General features: G+C 43.2%; 1 protein-coding gene across 2 annotated transcripts in view; it reads right to left on the bottom strand.

Moving 5' to 3' along the window:
• The window catches only part of MICU1 (mitochondrial calcium uptake 1), a 163109-nt gene extending 147676 nt beyond the window's left edge, over positions 1-15433 (bottom strand). For both annotated transcript variants that reach the window (XR_014026589.1, XM_081328895.1), the window contains exon 1: positions 15289-15433. The gene's annotated coding sequence lies outside the window, so the exon portion shown is untranslated. The remainder of the gene's footprint in view (positions 1-15288) is intronic.
• Between the last annotated feature and the right edge of the window lie 273 nt (positions 15434-15706).

The following is a 15706-nucleotide window of genomic DNA, read 5'->3' as shown; positions in this document are numbered from 1 at the left end:
ACTAGCAACAACAACAACAACAAAAATATCCTTCAGACAAAATAATGCTCAGTGAGGTCCATCCTTAAAACCAATTTTGTTTTCCATTTCACGTTTCGTGTCAGTTACAATAAGAATTTATTCTGTATCAATCCCTGAAATCCTTTACAAGTAGCCTTTGTTTAGCGACCACACTGGGGACCAACAATTCAGTCATTCAACAAAGCGGTCTCTAAGTGAATCCACAAATGTGCTTACAGATAGTCCTCGACTTACGATCCCACAACGGAGCCCAAAATTTCAGTTGCTCAGTGAGACTTTTATTAAGTGAATTTTACCCCGTTTTACGACATTTCTTGCCACAGTCGTTAAGTGAATCATTGCAGATATTAAGTAATAAGTTTGTTACGTCAGTAAGTGAACTGTTGTAAGTCGAGGACTACCTGTATTATTTTCGTTCGGGTTTCCTGTGTTTTTCAGACCTGAACAAAACTTTTCATACAGCATATTTACAGATTGCATGGGGCACCACAACGCATCATATCTGATAGAGGGGTGCAATTTACGTCGGCATTTTGGAAAGAATTTTTATCCCTTTTAGGAACCACCCAAGGACTGACATCTAGTCATCACCCTCAATTGAACGGTCAATGTGAAAAGTCTAACTCAGTACTTGAGCAATACTTAAGATGCTTTATTAATTTCCAGCAAACAAACTGATCGGACCTACTGCCTTCGGCAGAAGTGGCATATAATAATGCAGTCCACTCCAGCACAGGTTACACTCCTTTTCAAGTAGCTACCGGTCAAAGTTTCAACCCCATGCCAGAACTAACCCCAAACGAACCAGTAATTCCCGAACTGAAGGAATGGATTGCTCAATTACAAAACATCTGGCCAATGGTTAGGAAAGCTTTAGATGAAGCTAGACAAGCATACAAGACACAGGCAGACAAAAAAAGAGTCGATCCCATACCATTCAGGGTGGGAGAGATGGTGTATTTATCCACAAAATACCTTAAATCACTACAACCCTGTAAAAAACTCAGACCAAAATATACTGGACCTTTTCCAATTAAAAGAATCATAAACCCAGTAAAAGTTGAATTAGGACTACCCAAAAATCTTAGACAAATACACCCAATTTTTCACTGCAGTTTACTAAAGAGAGAACAACAGTCACCCCTATGAACAAAAACCCCACTACCACCTCCCATCATGGTGGAAGGAGAACAACACTTTGAGGTGAAGGAAATCCTAGATTCCAGGAAACACCATGGAGCAATTCAGTATCTAGTAGCTTGGAAACACTTCCCCTCCTCAGAAAATGAGTGGGTCAATAAACACCATGTTAAAGCACCAAAGCTGCGTAAGAGGTTTCATACACTATATCCGAACAAACCGGGCTAACATTTATATTTTATTTCCTCTACAGATGGACCTATCTTTATTTTAAGGGGAGCAGATTGTCAGAATCCATTTATATCCCATTCATAAATCCCTATCTGTATATTCCCAAATCTCACACCCCTCACTGGATTCTGCCACTCCCAAGGAGGAGAAGAGAAGATGTTAATTGGCCATCCCTATCCATTTGATATTGGGACGCGGTGGCTCAGTGGGTTAGGACGCTGAGCTTGTCGATCAGAAGGTCGGCAGTTTGGCAGGTCGAATCCCGAGTGCCGCGTAACAGAGTGAGCGCCTGTAACTCGTCCCAGCTTCTGCCCACCTAGCAGTTCGAAAGCACGTAAAAATGCAAGTAGAAAAATAGGGACCACTATGGTGGGAAGGTAACAGCGTTCCGTGCGCCTTTGGCGTCTAGTCATGCTGGCCACATGACCACGGAGACGTCCTCGGACAAACGCTGGCTCTTCGGCTATGAAACGGAGATGAGCACCGGCCCCTAGAGTTGGAAACGACTAGCACGCATGTGCGGGGGAACCTTTACCTTTACCTTTACCTTATCCATTTGATGCAAGGGTGTTTATTTCAGCCTGCCTGGAGGCCATCATCAAAGACCAGGGAAAGAACCTTTGAACTGAGAAGAACAAAGAAAGGGAGGGGGGAGAGACCTGGTTTGTATCTCCGATTAGAATCTGAAAGGGAGGAAGGAAATGTCGTAAAGGCATGGAAGATCCCTCTTCCCTTGGAAGGTTTTTTTAACACCTGAACCTTAATTGATCCAGGACTGACCAAATGGACTGAGGGGAGGGGGTTTCACTCGGGGACACTTTAAAAGTATCAATCTGTAACACAGTTTTCATATCCTGTCTAGTTATCCACTGACAACCATGTTTTAGTAAAAGCTCCTGCTTGGACAATCCTGTCTCCAAGAGTTCTTCTTTCCTAAGATGTGGATTGGGGTGGGTCCTGACAGCAAGGATTGTAAATTTACATGTTCATCACTTCTGTAACTGCAAACAGTCACTAAAGGAAAATTACCCGCATTTCTGTGTGGCAAAACTGAATCAAGATACCGCTGCCAGTGCAACTAACTTGTTTCTTTAAAAAAGGAGGTTAATTCATGATTATTTATTAGAAAGATTCCGCTCACAAATTCTACTACAGTATTTAAAAAGCTACTAATACATGGAACCATTTAGCTCAAATACAATTAGACTGTAAAGGAGTCGAGCTGTAACAATAAGAGAAAAGAGTAAAATATACAGGTAGTCCTTGACTTACAACAGTTCATTTACTGTCTGTTTGAAGTTACAACGGCACTGAAAAAAGTGAGTTATGACCGTTTTTCACACTTATGACCATTACAGCACCATGGTCACGTGACTTACACTCGGATGCTTGGCAACTGGTTCACATTTATGACGGCTGCAGTGTCCTGGGGTTATGTGACCCCCTTTTGTGACCTTCTGACAAGCAAAGTCAATAGGGAAGCCAGATTCACTTAACAACCATTTTACTAATTTAACAACTGCAGTGATTCACTTAGCAAATGTGGCAAGAAAAGTCGTAAAATGGGGCAAAATTCACTTAACAAATGTCTCACTTAGCAACAGAGAACTGGAGTTCAATTGTGATCGTAAGTCAAGGGCTACCTGTATCTAAAGCAACATTTGAATGGATAGATCTCTGCTTGAACATTTTGAGGTTTACACACCTCTAAAAACAACAATGCCTTTGTCACACATTCTTTATCCTATACACACAACTCAGCATTTATTTATAATTTCATGACAATTCCAGTACATCTAAAATGCAACTATTGATTGGGAAAGTAATTAATATACCAAGTCCATTGTGCCATTTTCTGCCTAAGCCAGACAAATAATAAAATCAAGTCCTGATAGTCCATCTAAAGGAAAAGGTAAAGGCTCCCCCGCACATGCATGCTAGTCGTTTCCGACTCTAGGGGCCGGTGCTCATCTCCGTTTCAAAGCCGAAGAGCCAGCGCTTGTCCTAGGACATCTCCGTGGTCATGTGGCCGGCATGACTAGATGCCAAAGGCGCACGGAACGCTGTTACCTTCCCACCGTGGTGGTCCCTATATTTCTACTTGCATTTTTATTTGCTTTCGAACTGCTAAGTTGGCAGAAGCTGGGACGAGTAACAGGCGCTCACTCTGTTATGCGGCACTCGGGATTCGACCCGCCAAACTGCCGACCTTCCGATCGACAAGCTCAGCGTCCTAACCCACTGAGCCACCGCGTCCCTTATAGTCCATCTACTTATTCAGAAAATGATTATTTACACCTCCTGTAGGCATCTGAGTACTAGACAGAAAATTAAAACCATAATCAATGCAGTAGTAACCATGCTTAATTTCCCACAATGCCTGAGACATAAAAGGACCTTCTAAAAAACATTCTGGGGGAAAATAAGATAAGGGTAGCCATAGCAGCTTTTCCCAGTATTTTTATTACTAGCATCAGGCTTTCAAAGTATATGTGTGTATTCATACATAAAATTATTGATACTGATCTAAGTCTTCACATCTACCCAAATATATACAAATATGCACCCCTGACTTTCCAGTGACATCCTCACAGACAGTATTTCTCAACCGTGACAAATTCAAGACGTGCGGACTTCAACTCCCAGAATTCCTCAGTCAGCACGCTGGAGATTCTAGACGTCTACACATCTTGAAGTTGTCAGGATTGAAAAACACTGTCCTTGACCCTGTGACTAGCAATGTGCCTACTATTTGTATTTTTAGTTTTTAACATAACATTTCTTTGCTAACTTTAGAACTCAGATTTATTTCACAACTGAAGGCTTTATTATTTGTATGCTCGTGTTTATTGTCAATTTGCACTACATGGTTTGTTAATATTTGTGTGTCATCAAAAAAAACAAAACAGATCTTGGTAATTTTGTTTGTATAGCTTAGCTACTTTTGCCGCCTCTGGGCACCAATAAAACTTATGACCCAACATGCTATTTACTGTAAATAGAAAGGCATGCAAGCATCCAGAAGTGTCATCTTGGCTTGTTGCTATGGCCTTCCATCAACATTGTTGGAAGGCATAGTTTGCAATATTCTAGCCCTTAAAATGCTTCTGTTCTGGTGGTCAAGTGAAGCTGACCACTACACAGTAGCATTTCACAGTCTGTGGTGCAGTGAAATTCTTAAGACAGAAAAAAACAGGGCTGAACAATCTGCCTGCAACACTTTAAAAATCAATCTTCTTTCCTGGGACCCAAAAAAAAAAAATGAAGGGCAACCACATGATCCCAGCAAAAGATAAAGCTATGTTTAAGGGTTATAAACGTTACATTTACATGCCTGCATTTATTTATTTAAAGAATTTATATGGCCGCCTATCTCATTTCATGATCCTAGGCAGCTCACACCACCAAATAAAAAACAAGAATAAAAATAAAACCTTCTCACTAGGCACTAGATCAGGGGTAGGCAACCTTGGCTCTTTTATGACTTGTGGACGTCAATACCCAGAATTCCTGAACCAGCCATGCTGACTCAGGAATTCTGGGAATTGTAGTCCACAAGTCATTAAAGAGCCAAGGTTGCTTACCCCTGCACTAGATCAACCATGCTATTAGCCTCTTCACTCAACCTCCATCCTAGCCCTATGCTTGGATGGGAAGTCAAATCTTCATGGACTTCCAGAAGCCTAAAACCCTTTGAAACACAGAGTGGGAAGCTACTCTAAAGAATGGGGTAGCCACAGTGAAAGTGTACCTCTAAGGTCCTATCAGATGGGGGAGGGGACTTGGAATCACCCCACCTATATAACAGAACAACAGAGTTGGAAGGGAGCTTGGACGTTTCTAGCACAACCCCCTGCTAAAGCAGAAAGCACCATACCATTTCAGAGAAATGGTTGTCCAATCTTTTCTCAAAACACTCCAGTGTTGGCGCACTCACAACTTCTGCAGGCAAGCCGTTCCAATGAATAATTGTTCTAACTATCAGGAAATTTCTCTTTGGTTCAATGGTTCTCTCCTTGATTAGTTTCCACTGCTTCTTGTCCTACCTTCAGGTGCTTTGGACAAGAGGAGAATAGGTTGACCCCTTGTTCTTTGTGGCAGCCCCTCCAATATTGGAACACTGCTTTCATGTCACCCCCTAATCCTTCTTTTCATTAAACTAGGCGTATCCAATTTCTGCAACCGTTCTTCATATGTTTTAGCCTCCAGTCATCTTAATCATCTTCGCTGCTCTTCTTTGCACTCTTTTATGATCCCACTATGTGACCTAATGGGATGGGTAGGTACCTTGGAGAGAGATGGTCCCACAAATAATCTCAATCTCAGTTGTGAAGGAAGCCAGCAAGGAAGTTAAAAAAATCATTGTTTTTCTCTTATTAAAGCAAGGTAATCGGATTTCCAATAAAATGGTTATATTCTGCATAAAGTGCACAATAAGGAGAATAGGTTGACCCCTTGTTCTTTGTGGCAGCCCCTCCAATATTGGAACACTGCTTTCATGTCACCCCCTAATCCTTCTTTTCATTAAACTAGGCGTATCCAATTTCTGCAACCGTTCTTCATATGTTTTAGCCTCCAGTCATCTTAATCATCTTCGCTGCTCTTCTTTGCACTCTTTTATGATCCCACTATGTGACCGGTAGGTACCCCGGAGAGAGATGGTCCCACAAATAATCTCAATCTCAGTTGTGAAGGAAGGAAGTTAAAAAAAATCATTGTTTTTCTCTTATTAAAGCAAGGTAATCGGATTTCCAATAAAATGGTTATATTCTGCATAAAGTGCACAATAAGGAGACCGCATCTGATTTAGTGCAAAATAATTGGGTGGTTTAGCAGTCAACTGATACAAGTCTCTTTAATTCTACAGAGCTTTATGCTAAAATATGTTTTGTTCCCCTTTATGCTACTGTCTTAACAAATACCAAAACAATTAACATAATTGTTTTGGTTTAACACAGTTATTCCCAATCAGGATACAGCAACCATTTATTTAGTGGTCGTTTGAAGTTACAACAGCACGGAAAAAAGATGAGTTACAACTGTTTTTCACACTTATGACTGTTGCAGCATCCCCAGGGTCACATGATCAAAATTTAGATGCTGGTCAATGGGCATGTATTTATGACCCTTGCAATGTCCCAGGGTCATGGGATCGCATGTCATGCGTGGCAACAGACATTTTGGACTCAATTATGGTCATACGTGGCAAAAAGATTGCCTAGAGGTGCCCTGAAAGTTTTTCCTTAAACTCTTCTAACTAGATCTTATGTGTCATCACTGGAGAACTTGCCCACAGCTTCCAAAAGAAGAAAAAGTCTTCCACCTGGAGAGGGAAGCTATGGAGGATCTCTCCTCAGGAAGATCTTGCCTAAAGCAAGAATGTTCCCTGCCTAGATAGCAGCTGTAAACCTGGTGAATGCCAGATGGCATTATAAACATAACCACTGAACACTACGACTAGTGTTGAAAAACCCTTTTGTTGAAGCAACATAAAACCAACCCCATCTTAGTCTCACAGAAAAGGGGGAGTTAGTAAGCATATGCAACACAAATTGTAATTACAGCATACGGAAGAGACTGTTGTTAAATTCTGGATGTGTTGTGATTCAGGGTCAGCCTGTGGGTTCGACAGTTGGGTCGGACGACTCAGAGGAGGAGGAGGGGGGTGTTGAAGAGCTTGCTGAGGGGATTGGACAGCTTGATGAGAGCCCCCACCAAGGCCCCTCTCATCTGGTCACGATGCAGACCCAGCTGTGTGAGCCTGACAGTGTGGATGAAGATGACCCACAGCTGGCCCTGTTCAAGGACGCCCGACGCAGGAGGCAGTCAGTCAGGAGTAAACAGAGGGAGGCAATGGGGCACCTCGGAAGGAGGCACAGAGAGGCCACGCCCTGAACTGTATTTAAGGGGAATGTGTGGGAGGGCTGGTTTGCTGAAGGCAACCGCTTGGATTGTTCCTGCTTCTTAGCTCGTGTTTTATGGTTGGTGTCTTGTCTTGCTCTGTTTTATGTGAATAAATTTGGCAGGCGTAATTCCAGCCTCTTGCCGTTTGTAGAGGGGTTGTCCCTGCCTTTTCTGCAGGGCCGGTAGCAGGCTGGTACAGAACAGGATGTATTGTAAGTGAAGAATGAATACCCTCAGATTGTTAAAAAAAAGGGAGGAACTGGCAATCCTCATGCAGTTTTCACCTATGCAAGCAAGGATGGTATAACTGTTGCAAAAAGGGAGGTCGGTCCCATGTTGTAGGATGCTGTGATACAAGATCGCTTTTCTACAGTTAATACTGCTAGTACACAGAAATAATTGTGAGAAATGCACATTCAGAATATTTATGAGAAACGCACATTAATCTACCATTGGGATTAAAATTGGTGGTGGGAATATCAAGAATCTGGAGTGGCTAATCCTGAGAGTCAAAGTTGAAAGTGAAAAAATTGGACTGCACCTTAACATCAAGAAAACAAAGATAATGACCATTACAGAGAACACACAGGTCAGGGTGCAGATCAACAATGAGACCATCTTAACAGTAAAGGACTTCATCTTTCCTGGGCTCTAAAATTGATCAAAGTGGTGACTGCAGCCCTGAGATCAGAAGGTGTACAGCATTTGGAAGAACTGCAATGTCTGGCATGAGTAACATCTGGGAGAATAAAGACTAGACTAGACTAGACTAGAATATCTTTATTGTCACTGTGTAACTCACAACGAAATTAAGTGCTGCCCACAGCGCACACTACACACAAGTATAAACCACAAATAAGAACATGCATTATATACAGACATCCTTCACATTCTATTCACCATTGTGCTGCCCCTAATATTGCACTTCAATGTTGCACTATATACTGTGGTATTTAAGATAATTACAACTCTGGGGGGGGAAAAACAATTTTTCAGCCTGTTTGTCTTTGTTTTAATTATCCTGTATAGTCTGCCAGATGGTAATAGTCCGAGATGAGATAAGCCTCACAATCAAATGCAATTAGTTGACACAATAATTTTTCCAATTGCTACATATGACTACGAAACATGGAATCTGAAAAAGTCAGATAAAGGAAGGGTGGATGATGCCTTTGAACTGTGCTGCTGGAGGCGATTATTACGTACCCCATGGACTGCAAAAATAACAAAGAAGTTCTAGACCGAACCTCACCAAAAATATCACTTTGAAGCCAAGTGATAAACAGAGGCATAGAATCAAGATCACACAAAGTATTACTATCGCTTTATAAAGCCCTAGTCAGGCCACACCTCGAATACTGCAGCCAATTTTGGTCACCATATCACAAAAAAGATGTTGAGAGTTTTGAAAAAAAATCAGAGAAGAGCAACTAAGATAATTAAAGGCCTGAAGACTAAAACATATGAGGACATACGCAGGACTTGGGTTTGGCTAGTCCAGGGGTAGGCAACCTTCGCTCTTTTATGTCTTGTGGACTTCAACTCCCAGAATTCCTGAGCCAGCCATGCTGAGGAGAAATGGAGAGGTTTCCATAATGAGCCATGCTGGCTCAGGAATTCTGGGAGTTGAAGTCCACGAGCCATAAAAGAGCCAAGGTTGCCTACCCCTGGGCTAGTCTAAAGAAAAGAAGAAATAGGGGAGACATGATAGTAGTATTCCAGTATCTGAGGGGCTGCCACAAGGAAGAGGGGGTCAGGTTGTTCAACAGAGCACCAGAGGGAAGGACGAGAAACAATGGTTGGAAACTGATCAGAGAGAGAAGCAAGCTGGAATTAAGGAGAAACTTCCTGACAGTGAGGACAATCAACCAGCTTACCCTCAGAAATCGTGGGTGCTCCATCTCTGGAAATTTTTAAGAAGAGACTGAACAAACACCTGTCTGAGATGATATAGGTTCTCCTACTTGAGCAGGGGACTGGACTAGAAGACCTCCAAGGTCCCTTCCAGCTCCATTCCATTCCATTCTATGATCGCCAAACAGGCTGTCATACTTTGGTCATGTCATGAGAGAAAGGTCAATCATGCTGGAAAAGGAGAAAGGGAAGGAGAAAAAGGAGAAGGGGCCGCCCTAGTACCTGCTGGCTGGACATTATAAAGGACAACACAGGGATGAGTATGGCAGATCTGAAGGAGGCAGTGAGAGACCAAGGGACATGGAGAGTGCTGATTCAAAGAGAGGCCAAGGGTCAAACATGACTGAATGGCTGACAATGACTATTTCTATATAACATGACTATTTCTATATAATTATTTCTATATAATCTGGAACACATTTACTTACTTCCATTTTCCATCTAGAACATGCCATAAAATCCATTGTCTAAGTCTACAGCCAGGTTCTCGATGCAACCCTGCTCCACTAAGTCAAGGCTTAACTGCAGCTTATTGAATAACCCTTAGCTGACTGAAGTCACTCAAAACACTGGGCAAGCCAAAACAAAGCACATTATGGCTTAACAGAATGTATACATGACATCAGTGAGAATATTTGCATGACATGCTCAGCTACATCTGGTGTTAACTCTTTAAGTAAGGTATTTATTCATAATATTTACCTGCCTGTCCAACTTAAACAGTTTGACTCTGGGCAACGTACAAGGAAAAAAAACATCCACTACAAATGCAACATAAAGAGAACAAAATGCAACGAAAGAGAATAAAACCCAATTAAAACAGTAAATTTGTAACCAGATTAAAATATATTGTGTAACTCATCCAGGTGGGTCTTCACTCAACCTGATCCAAAGGTCTGGGAAAGAAGCATAACTATCTGTGCCATTATGTTCCGGCACCAACCGAAGCTTCTGGATGGTCTTCAAGGGCAGCTCCATATAGAATGCATTCCAATACAGGTAATACTTGGTTAACTATGGTAATTGGGACCAGAATTACCCAAGGGACTGGTTTCTACCTGCCAATTCAGTTTTGTAGGTTAGGCATCCTATGGATTTCATCACATAAGGAATGTCAGCTAGCAGGGACTAGAAGATGTGCCTTCTCTACTATAGCCCCTGTGCAATGGAACATTCTCCCCTGAGAGTAGCATGACTCAACCTTGTTAGGCCTTGGAAATCTTGATTTGTGCCCAAGCCTGGGGCTGAGTGTGGGAAGGGCCCCTTTTCCTGGCTATATAGATATCTATGATAACTTTTTTTTTCATGGCGATCATATACAGCAGACATGTCAAACACAAGGGCCGGGGGCCGGATCCGGCCTGCAAAGTGGTTTCACGTGGCCCGCAAAGCCATCCTGGAAACAGTGAGGGAACGGCCCCCACTGCCTTGGCCCTGGCCCAGAGACCCTCCTTCTGCCAGAGACCCTCAGATCTGTCCCACTCCTGCCCAGGCCCCCATAGGCACCCTTGATGCGAACGATGTAGAGCTGGCCATGCCCACCCAGTAGGTCATACACACTCTAGCCACACCCACCCAGCAGGCCACGCCCACCCTGGCCATACCCACCCGGCCCCTTGAGGGCAATCGCAATGCTGATGCGGCCCTCAATGAAATTGAGTTTGACACCCCTGATATACAGTATATTAAATTTTGTACTATACTATAACTGCATTTGTTTTATGATTGTTTCCCTCCCAGAGTCACTTTTTTGAGATAGGTGTCTATTTGTTATTGATATTGTTGTTCAGTCGCTAAGTCGTGTCCAACTCTTTGCAACCTCACGGACCACAGCGTGTCAGGCCCTCCTGTCCTCCACTGTTTCTCTGAGCCTGCCCAAACTCATGCCCAGTGTATTGATGACACTATCTATCCATGGTGCCTATAGAAACTGAGTTAATAACTTTCCATCACTAAGTGGTGTGGTCATACAGTGCAACATCATGGCATTACATTGTTTAGTGATGGCAATCCTGACTCTCCCAGTTCCCATTGTTAACCAAATCCCACCCGGTCATTAGGTGAAGAGTCCTCCCAATTCAAGCTCTCCCTGGCTTGGTCCCTCCTAGCCCCAAGTCTCAGTAAGCTAAGGATCTGCCTCCTCTTCAACTCCCACTAGAAACCCCACACACACAACTGTACCCTTTGAGCTCCCCTGCATTCCAATGGCTGTGCTGCCCTGCTGGCTCTGTTACCTATAGTTGATCTTTCAATCAATCAATCAATCAATCAATCAGAATAGAGCTGGAAGGGACCTTGGAGTCCAACCTTCTGCTTAAGCAGGAAACCCTATACGAGGGGTAGGCAACCTCGGCTCTTTTATGACTTGTGGACTTCAACTCCCAGAATTCCTGAGTCAGCTGACTCAGGAGTTCTGGGAGTTGAAGTCCACAAGTCATAAAAGAGCCGAGGTTGCCTATCCCTGCCCTATACCATTTCAGACAGGTGCCTGTCCAGTCTTCCTTAAAAACCTGGAAAAATTAAAAACTTGAAAAAAGAAAAAAAAACTTTTCTTAAAAAAACGTCTTCCTGCTCCTTTCACTGCTAACGTGTTGTGTCTGGCCTGGCCCTTTTGCAAGGCAGTTGCTGGCTGAGCCAGCAGACCTTCTTCCTCCCAGCCTAGGAACAGAAAAAAATTGGCACATAAGATGAAGTTGCGCAGAATTCCCCCTTCTAGCATCCGCTCTTCTGGCATCTGCTGTGAGTCCAGGAGGGCCCACAAATTGCTGAATTGAAACATGGGCCTGCAACCCTACTCAAGGGTGAAGTCTCTCCAGTTTCAGGATCTATGGGGCCAAATTTCATGGGCACATCATCCTCTTCGTTTGAACAGTCAGGGGCAGAAATATATAACTGAGTATCATCACCGTATTAATGATACCATACCCTGTGCCAAAACATCACCTTTTCCACAAGTTTCATGTATACACTGAAAAGGTGAGGGGAAAGCTCTGAGACACTCTGCAAAGCAGAGGAGTAGAACTATTTCCCGTGGGGCCAGCTTCAGACAACAGAGCTAACCAGTTTGTCACAAAGTGTTAACAGAGTAATTAATAATATCCAAAATAGATGTTGACCCATCTTCTCAAAAGACACAGGCTTCCTTCTCCCACATCATAAATACAGGAGAAAAACAAAGAAAAAGTTAACAGCATTGAAGTATCTATATTTAGAGTTCATATTTGAAAGCAAAATCCTGGTCAGAGCATCTTAAATGAATGCCACCATAAAACTTACTAACTGGAGCCGAACCTGTTTCTGATGTTCCCTTCCAGTCCTGATTGCTGCTAAAGAGATCTGACAAATCGTTGTGAGGATAACTTTGTAAGCCACAATAAGGTCTTTAAAAAACTAGAATAGGTTGCCATATAAATATTAATACATAAAATATGGAATTTATGCTCTTGAATATTTACCGTACAGTTTTAGAGCTCACAGTAGTACATTATTAAAACGTTGTCTTTCTCTACTGTAATGGGGGTTTAGCCATTGTGGAGTTAATTGTATCACCATTCAGCTATAAGGTCATAGCACAAGTGCACATTAAGTTAAAATTAAATAAACTGTGTAACAGCATTCTATGTTTTGCAGGCAGATTTGTTCAATGAATTGCATTTTAAACATACTATGCTCTAATGTTGATGTGTTAATCACACTAGGTCATCTTGTCAGAATCTATATTAGTTTTACTGATGTGATTCAGTTGGAAATTCTCAGTAACAACCATACAATATCCTTTCATCCCTCTTTGCCATATTACTGAAATTCTAAATGGACCGAGATTTTGGAAAGAAAAGATCATTAATCAAAAGTTCTGAGAATGTTGCAGTAATTAAAAACTACTATTTGGGGAAAAAGAAGGGAACCGGATTCACTTAATGACGGTGACAAAAATGAGTTGTAAATTAGGCCATGGCTCACTTAACAACCGCATTGCTTAAAGACAGAATTTCCAGTCCCAATTGTGATTGCAAGTCAAGGACTACCTGACATGGAGTTGATGATTATGAAATAAATAAAATGGGACTAGGCTCCAGTCTCATCATTTCATAATAATCAGCTCCACCTCAGGTAGTCCTTGACTTTAAGCATTTTTCTAAATTTAATCATCCCACAGAAACAGCTAATTGGCTTGTGCAAGATATCTGGAGAGATTATGGAAAGATTGCTGAAAATACCCTTAGGGTTTCTAGGCAAAGACAGGCCATTAGAGAGCAAGAAAATGTTGTCTTCTGGGTCAAGATATATCTGAAGTTTGACAAGTGCAATGTTATGAAACCGCCTAACTTTCAAATCTTTAGTACAACTGGCAAAGAGTTGCCATGGCTTTCTTAAAGGTATTCTGCTGAGCAGTGCTTTTTTTGTAAAAGAAAAAGGTGCCGGAACTCACACATGTCATACAACCCGCCTTGCCTATCCTACAAGGTTCCATCCAAAAAAGGTGCCGGAACTCTGTTCTGAGCGTTCTATGACAAAAAAAGCCCTGCTGCTGAGGTATGCCACACATTTTGTATCATCTCCAGTTAAGATCGTATCAGTGGATCCAAGCAGATACAGATGGGTTACAAAGATGACAGTCTTTCTTCTGAAATAGGTATAGTATTAGATTAGGAACAAATATTTAACTTTTATTTTTTATTTGGTGCCTTCAAGTCAGTGCTGACTCCTACAACTGCAGTTTTCTTGGCAAGTTCTATTTAAGTTTACACACAACCAACCATTTCCCTAACATTCAGGACACCCGTTGCTTACAAATACACCAATGTTTACCCCACACTATCTATGCTATCTATCCCATGCTAATTCTACATTCATACTGGAGTCTGCTTCACAAACATTCTATCTAAGAGGATACACATCAAACACCGGAGTCCTGGGAATGGAGGCAAAAGAGGAACTTGCGCTGGATGTAATGGGAACACGGTTTTTTGGGGGGGGAAGAGGGGCAGGAGGGGAAACTTACAGGTGAACGAGGCAGAAGAGTTACAAAAGAAGGAACTGGGCTTAAAAAAAATAACATGTAAGCAGACAGCAGGAATAGGACCGCTGTAAAGGAAGAACCCAGCTTTGTACCATCTGGCAGAACACACAAAAAAGAGACTATTAGACTATCAAGGTTGACTCAGCCTTCCATCCTTCCGAGGTAAGTAAAATGAGGACCCAGATTGTTGGGGGCAATAAGCTGACTCTGTAATAATGCCGCTTGGGGGGGTGGGGGCGAAAGCCCTAATAAGCAGGCATATACATAGAATGAAGGCCAGGGCTTTTTTTCTCATAGACCGCTCAGAACGGAGTTCCGGCACCTTTTTTGGATGGAACCTTGTAGGATAGGCAAGGTGGGTTGTATGACATGGGTGAGTTCTGGCACCTTTTTTTTTTTTACAAAAAAAGCACTGGCTATCGCTAAGCACATTGATTTGGGCTCCTTAGATTGTAAGCCGCCCTGAGTCTTCGGAGAAGGGCGGGATATAAATAGGATGAAAATAAATAAAATAAAATATTAGGGCTTGGCGTATCCTAGAGCAGCGTTTCCCAACCTTAGGAACTTGAAGATGCGTGGACTTCAACTCCCAGAATTCCCCAGCCAGCATAGCTGGCTGGGGAATTCTGGGAGTTGAAGTCCACGCATCTTCAAGTTCCTAAGGTTGGGAAACGCTGTCCTAGAGTGGGGATAGCAAGAGGGGGATTGAGAAGGCAGCTTTCCGAGCCCTGGAGCTAGGCAAGAAGAGACCCTCGCCCCGCTGGTCCTCCTCCTCCTCCTCCTCCTCCTCCTCCTCCTGCCATGGGCTTTGCAAACTTGACTTCCAACCCGGCTGGAGACTCGGCCCCGCTCCCCTTTTCGTCTATCCCAGGGGTATAGGCAACCTCGGCTCTTTTATGACTCGTGGACTTCAACTCCCAGAATTCCTGAGTCAGCTATGTTGACTCAGGAATTCTGGGAGTTGAAGTCCACGAGTCATAAAAGAGCCGAGGTTGCCTATACCCCTGGTCTATCCGCACATACCCGTCATTGGGAATCCTCCCCCCTTCCATTCTCACCTGTCGGGTCTCCCACGGGAGTCGTATGCACCTCCCGCTCCAGGGATCCGGAGAGAGCGAGACCAACGCCGGGCCGCGGGGGGGAGACAGCCAGGAAATGGTGCGCCGAGCCGGGCAAGGCGAAATGCGGAGCCCAGCCTTTGACTCCGCCCTCTCTGGGCCCGGCCCGGCCCGGCCCGGCCCGCCTCCTCCTCCTGTCATCTAACGCAGCGTGCCTACGTCACGGGAGCGCTTTCCCCGCCTCCTGGAAGGGTTTCCCTTTTGTTTAAGTAGACTTTGGGGGGGGAGGGGGGCGTGGCCTCTTGGGCTACGTTAACTTTCATGCAGGTCCGCCTGGAGACCTTCGTGAAAGGTATTAAGAATTGCCCTTAAGAAATTAGACTCGGTCTTCTAAACCGGTAAGAATCCTAGGGATTTA

Source organism: Vipera berus (assembly GCF_964194415.1).
Source record: "Vipera berus genome assembly, chromosome: 5".
NCBI classification, from domain to species: Eukaryota; Metazoa; Chordata; class Lepidosauria; order Squamata; family Viperidae; genus Vipera; species Vipera berus.
Note: the sequence above shows the minus strand (reverse complement) of the source record. Positions and strands in the feature narration are given on the sequence as shown.